Raw genomic sequence first — 6,155 nt, 5'->3', positions numbered from 1 at the left:
TTGCTGCTTTCACTGCCTAGCGATCCCTCTTTCTGTTCTGGCTTCTGAGATTCAGAATATTTTTTTTCTTGTTTTCCTCCTCCAAAAACTAGGTGCGTCTTGTGGTCTGGTGCGTCTTATAGAGCGAAAAATATGGTACTTTTTTTGCTTTTGATAGGCTGAACAGAATATGTGTTGCATCACGTAGCTGCATTGGAAAGGTGTGTGTGCACTTTTTGCCATCCAGGGACAACTTCCCCTCACGTGTTTGGAAGCCTGTTGATTCTGCAATTTCATGCATGTGGATCAAACAACAGGATGATGATCTATGTACTGTCTTGAAGCCTTGACATATCCCTGAATATACCGGCTAGTTCTATGGTAAAGGAAAATACGCTATTTGCCCGGTGATTGGTCTCGCCTATAAAATGAAGAATTGAGCACAATATTCTCTTCTGAGCATCAAGACCAGCTCTGTATTCAATCATCAATATGGTGTCTAGGTTGTGGTGGCATCTTTTCAATATACCGTGTAGCTTTCAGGTGGATTCCACTTTTAAATCTGTCTGCAAGCCATCAAGGTTTATTCAGTCTGGTTCTGCCACAGAGGAGAATTCTGGCATTGTTATGGAGTACAGTGGTGCCTCGCAAGACGAAAAGAATCCGTTCTGTGATTCTCTTCGTCTAGCGGTTTTTTCGTCTTGCGAAGCAAGCCCATTGACGGATTAGCGCTATTAGTGGCTTTTAGCGGCTTATCGGCTTATCGGATCAGCTGATAAGCGGCTTAGCGGCTTAGAAAAAGGGGGGGAAAGGAAAAAAACCCCCGCAGGAACTCGCAAGACATTTTCGTCTTGCGAAGCAAGCCCATAGGAGATTCGTTTTGCGAAGCACCTCCAAAACGGAAAACTCTTTCGTCTAGCGAGTTTTCCGTCTTGCGAGGCATTCGTCTTGCGGGGCACCACTGTAGTGCTTTTTCTGGCAAGCAGCTTTCTGATCAAAGTTGGTACAGAGTTAGACCTCTCCTTCTATCCTTCCACCCATGCTGCAGCAAACAGAGACCTGCCAGATTACTTGCTAATTCTATAGTATTCTCAGTCAGTGCTGCTCTATTCTGTAGAGAGTGGACTTAGAGAAGGCAGGGAAGAAATGTACTTTGGGATACAACCTGAGCAACCAAACTCAGTCACATAATGTGGCTATCAGCCTGGGGAAGATGTCCAAGCCCAAAGAGATAAATCTTGAAGCAGAGAATGTGTATGAGTTACAACTTTTTGAAAAGAATTTCCTTTTCTCCCCCTCAGGTGTGAAACTGCAGGTATTTTTTCCTTGTGCTTTATAAGGCCATGGAAAGGCTGATCAAGTGTGTGGCCATTTCTTGGCTATCTCCAAAATAGCATGCGTAAGCTAAACTCTTTATTGACTCATAGTTCACACCTACACTCTTAGGTAGGCCTAAGTGAATCAAGCAGACGATTCAGCCTGTAACTGGTAGTCATACGTGATGTAGGTATGAAAAATAAATGGGATTGCGCTTCACTTGGGGGTAGTGAGACACTGATTATCTGCTTTGTATGCACAAGTGACATCATCACTGAATAGGCTCTGAGCTTAGCTATGGGCCTGTCTATTACGTGCAGCTGAAGCAACATGGGTTGTGGAAGACAGGCTACAGTAAGCTGCTGGGGTGGAGGGAGAGAGTAGGCCCAGTAGAAGATTCCATGCAACTTCAGTTTTGTGGCCCTTCATTGTTTAAGCACCCCTCAACAGAGTTTCTGTTCTTAACCTTGATCAGACCAAAATTTTATCTTGGGAGGCATTTGAAACCACACTTCCTAGATTCAGTCCACAGGGTTGCTAACACAGCTTTTTGGATATAAACCTGGATCTTGAGTCATGCAATTTCTGAAGAAACCGAGCGGCAGAATTGGTCACGTGGCGGAGAGATCATTAAGAAGGGGGCAGAAAAGTTGTACGTCGATGGCGGCCCAGCCCTTTACGTTAGCAGTGGCGGCAGCAACAAGGAGAAAACATGCCGATATCTTATACTTATCCAATTTGGCAGAACAAATTCAGAGGGCACCGCAGTTCATGTCACACTCCACTTTTCCCAATTAGATAGATGCCCTTCTGTTTCTGCTTTCGTGAGAGAATTCTGCTTTGGGTGATTGGACTGAAGAACAGCATTTCATCTGTCGTATTTGGATGTGCCTGGTGTTCAAACCCCAGTCTCCCTGTCATCTCTGCTGTGGACGTGGGCATAAGTCTTGTGTGCAGTCAGCATCGCATACAGATGTGCTTTTTTAATGTGTTCCTTGCGTCTGGCGCTTTGTGATCAATCCACCTCAGTAGTCTCTAAGCAGCTACATTCACTCAAGAGTCTGGTTCCTTCGATAATGATTCCAGTTATGGACACAGACTTCAAGCCTGTCGTATGGGACCAGTGTCTATTTTTTTAATTGTTTGTCTCTCTCAGAATGATGGGAGAAGGGGTGTGTTTGTGCATGTGTGAACTAGACATTTCAATAAACACAGGTTTGTTGTTGAAAAGGCAACCCTGTGCTAGGTTCCTCCCCTTCTGTAATCAGGAGCAAAACAATTTCCTCTTGTCTTTCTGTGTGTTTCCTCACCAGCCAATGATGTGGGAGAGAGAAGTACACAGTGTGATGTCAAAATATTGGCAAGTTTCTAACAACACAATATTAGGAACTCGATGCTTCCAGTTTCAACGGCTGGTCCTTCTTCAAAGAGTGACTTCCATGTTACTCCTTCCCATCTTGGTTCCTCTCAAAGAAAAAACAGTTATGGTGACACCTGTGTGAACCATCTTAAAGTAAGGACAGAATTTCCAGGATATTTTTAGGATGATCTCAACAACAATGAGGACTACAGATTTCTCTCCACATCCTGCCCCTGTTCCAGTCTCAGCCCTCAACTCAGAACTCTGCGGAATGTTGTAGAAGCAGTTGATATTCTCTCCCACCCAAAGAGCTTTTGTAAATGTTATAGAATGGGTGTGTTTTGTAAGAGTTCCACAGCAGTTCAGAGTTTCGTGGCTGCGTGAAAGGAGCATAGATCATGCCATTTGGGTGAGGGAGAACACATTTTTCATTTAAAGGAAAATCCATTGTTTGAGATGCTGCAGCTCCAGTGTATTGCTTTATTTTGATAAAGTGGTTGGGCTGCTAGACCAGATTTGAAGAGTTGTTTTGCACCTTTGGTGGTGGGTGGAAATATATAGTGCAATCTGCATTGAGCACTTGGGAAAGAAGTACTTTAAATGAGATGAATATTGCTCTGTTCGTGTTAATGGTTCTTTTACAAAGCAATGTGAAATGAAAGGCAGGTTCTTGCCCTAAGATGTCTGCAGTCTGAATTTCAGTAGTAAGAGAGGCATTAGGGGAATGGAGAAAGGGAAGGGTAATAAGTGGGAGTACAGTCTTTAATTTTGAAAGATGGCACACTCCAGTTTTGAAGGCTATTTGGCTCTGGTATATTATTGTAACACGGTATAAAAATAAAATATGCTTTGAAACAATGGGCAGGGAGTGAAATTTTCAGTTTTAAGTTTTAAGCAGTTTTATACTTTTCTGACTATTTTATTTTAAGGCTGCCTATATTGTGGCTTTGGTAAAATACAAATCTATTTAAATGTTACCAACTGGTGTAAAGGATGTTAATTTTAAACAACCCCAGTGTTACAAGGGATGGAAGAAAGGTGGATTTTATATAAGGGAGTTAGAAGTGGAGGTGTGCATCTACGCTTAATTATCCCCAGTGTCAACAGACTGATTTCGGATGCTTGGAGTGCCTACAGGGTCTTCCCTGGAGCCAGAAGCAGTTCTGAACTTCTAGGCTATGTTAATGCCTCTTTGAATTAAGAGTCAGTTGTCACAACAACTCCCTGTTGTCTAAAGGAAAGTTCATTTCTAATATGGCTACTGAGGACCCTTGATGCAGCCGTTGAGACTTTCACACGCTCCTGTGATTTCTGTGGGATGTACGTGCTGTGGGTACTGTATGTGTTTGGAGGTCACAGCTTAGCATAAGACATTGCCATGACACCAAGACTCTTGGTCCATCTTGTCCAGTGTTATCTACTCTGTCTGGTAGCACCTCCCCTGGGGCTGTTCCATCACCTGCTCCCTGACTCTTTCTTAACTGCATTGAACATTAGACCTCCTGCATGCCAAACCTTTGGTTTACCGCTGAGCTACGGTTTCCCTGCCCACTGGCTGAATCGCAGCCACTGCGGCCTAGCAAGTCAGCTCCAGCTGTACAAGAATAGCTTTCTCACCGTGGACTCGTGGAGATCAGTGGGGCTCTGGGCAATCTGTGAAATGGGCGGATTGGGTGTGAGAAGCCACACTTCCTCTACAAGTCATGGGAGGAACATAGAATTGTAGTGTTTGAAGGCAACCCATCTAGTCCAGGCATGGGCAAAATCCGGCCCTCCATATGTTTGGGACTACAATTCCCACCATCCCTATCTAACAGGACCAGTGGTCAGGGATGATGGGAATTGTAGTCCCAAACATCTGGAGGGCCGGAGTTTGCCTATGCCTGATCTAGTCCGACCCCCTGCAATGCAGGACTATGCAGCTGTCCCATACAGGGCTTGAACCTGCAACCTTGGCGTTATCTGTGCCTCGCACTAACCAGCTGAGCTATCCAGGCTCTCCATGTCAAGTGTTCAGTGAAGACTGCTATGCTTTTCTCTCCCAGCGGCAGTGTGGCATCAAAAGGAATCGCTCAGACCACAAAGCCCCAAAATGGTATTTCAGACTATAATGTTAATGCCTGATATCTCTAGCTTTTTGTCTGATTTCAGAGCTGCTTCCCCCCCTTTTTTTAAAAAAAAATATCAATCCATTTCTTCCTAAGGTTCTTTTGGATTAAGAAAGGGGAAGGGGGAGAGAAAGCTGCCCAACATATTGATCAGTGGTCCAATCCTGCAAAACACTTCCAGTTTTGCTTTCCCCATGGCATTATCCACTTTTCATCACATGGGGGTGTTTCATAGGAACAAGTAACCACAAACGTATAGATTGAGTTAGATGCAGTGCTACCGCATACAGTGGTGCCTCGCAAGACGAAAAGAATCCGTTCTGTGATTCTCTTCGTCTAGCGGTTTTTTCGTCTTGCGAAGCAAGCCCATTGACGGATTAGCGGATTAGCACTATTAGCGGCTTTTAGCGGCTTATCGGATCAGCTGATAAGCGGCTTAGCGGCTTAGAAAAAGGGGGGGAGGGGGGAAAACCCGCAGGAACTCGCAGGACATTTTCGTCTTGCGAAGCAAGCCCATAGGAGATTCGTTTTGCGAAGCACCTCCAAAACGGAAAACACTTTCGTCTAGCGAGTTTTCCGTCTTGCGAGGCATTTGTCTTGCGGGGCACCACTGTATCTGATTTTTAAAAATTCTCTTGGCTTTCTTTTCTTTAGCAAGCAGGCAGTCTTGCTTATATGTAGCTGGCGTGAATACATACAGGTGAACCAAGGTTGGGCCAAGCCTAGAGTGGTCATACCTGGAATCCGTCTGGAATGGGTTTGTCCAACCAAGAGTCCTTAAACCCTCCTTGTATTTATATATGGCTTGGCCAATCCAGAGCCCCTCCTCTGCTGCCTGCACTTCTTTATTCCCCCTGCCTGAAGAAAGCTGTAGAGCATTGGTTCCCCATTAGCTAAGGACTGCAGACCCCTTTCCCCCCAAAAGCCAAGCCAGGGAATGCCTACTTTTGAAAACGTTGATAGCTCTTTGGTAGTTTTTGTTATGTGAATGGTGCCACGGACCACCTGGGTGGGTTACGTTGACTCTCTGGGGTCCATGGACCACCAAGTAGGAACCGCTGCTGTAGAACATACAAACATGTAGATCTGGGTAACTCCACTTAGGGCCACCCACAGGCTGAAGGTCCTGCTACAAGCACTGGAATGATTGACACAGTTAGATACCCTGGAAATCCTTTTTTTTCTTTTTAGCTACTCCATTAAGCAATCCGAAGCAAAAGATGAATAAATCACTATTTCTTGGGTTGATTTTTGCTTTGAAGTGAATTCTTTGGAATATCCGGAATGGCCGCCTGCCACGTAGGATTGCTTCGTTGACCAGTGCAGTAAGTGCAAAATATTAAGCAATGGGTATAAAATGCTTTTTAAGATCAACTATATTAAGGCAATAA

At 44.6% G+C, this 6,155-nt stretch overlaps 1 long non-coding RNA gene across 1 annotated transcript; it reads left to right on the top strand.

The window, feature by feature from the left end:
* Positions 1 to 948: 948 nt before the first annotated feature.
* Positions 949 to 4,826, top strand: LOC308577200. Its single transcript, XR_014003518.1, has 2 exons — positions 949 to 1,633; positions 1,676 to 4,826. It is a non-coding gene; the product is annotated as an uncharacterized lncRNA (long non-coding RNA).
* Positions 4,827 to 6,155: the final 1,329 nt, after the last annotated feature.

Source organism: Podarcis bocagei, assembly GCF_964188305.1.
Source record: "Podarcis bocagei genome assembly, chromosome: 17".
Taxonomy (NCBI): Eukaryota; Metazoa; Chordata; class Lepidosauria; order Squamata; family Lacertidae; genus Podarcis; species Podarcis bocagei.
The sequence above is the reverse complement of the archived record's forward strand: the minus strand, read 5'-3'. Positions and strand labels throughout refer to the sequence as shown.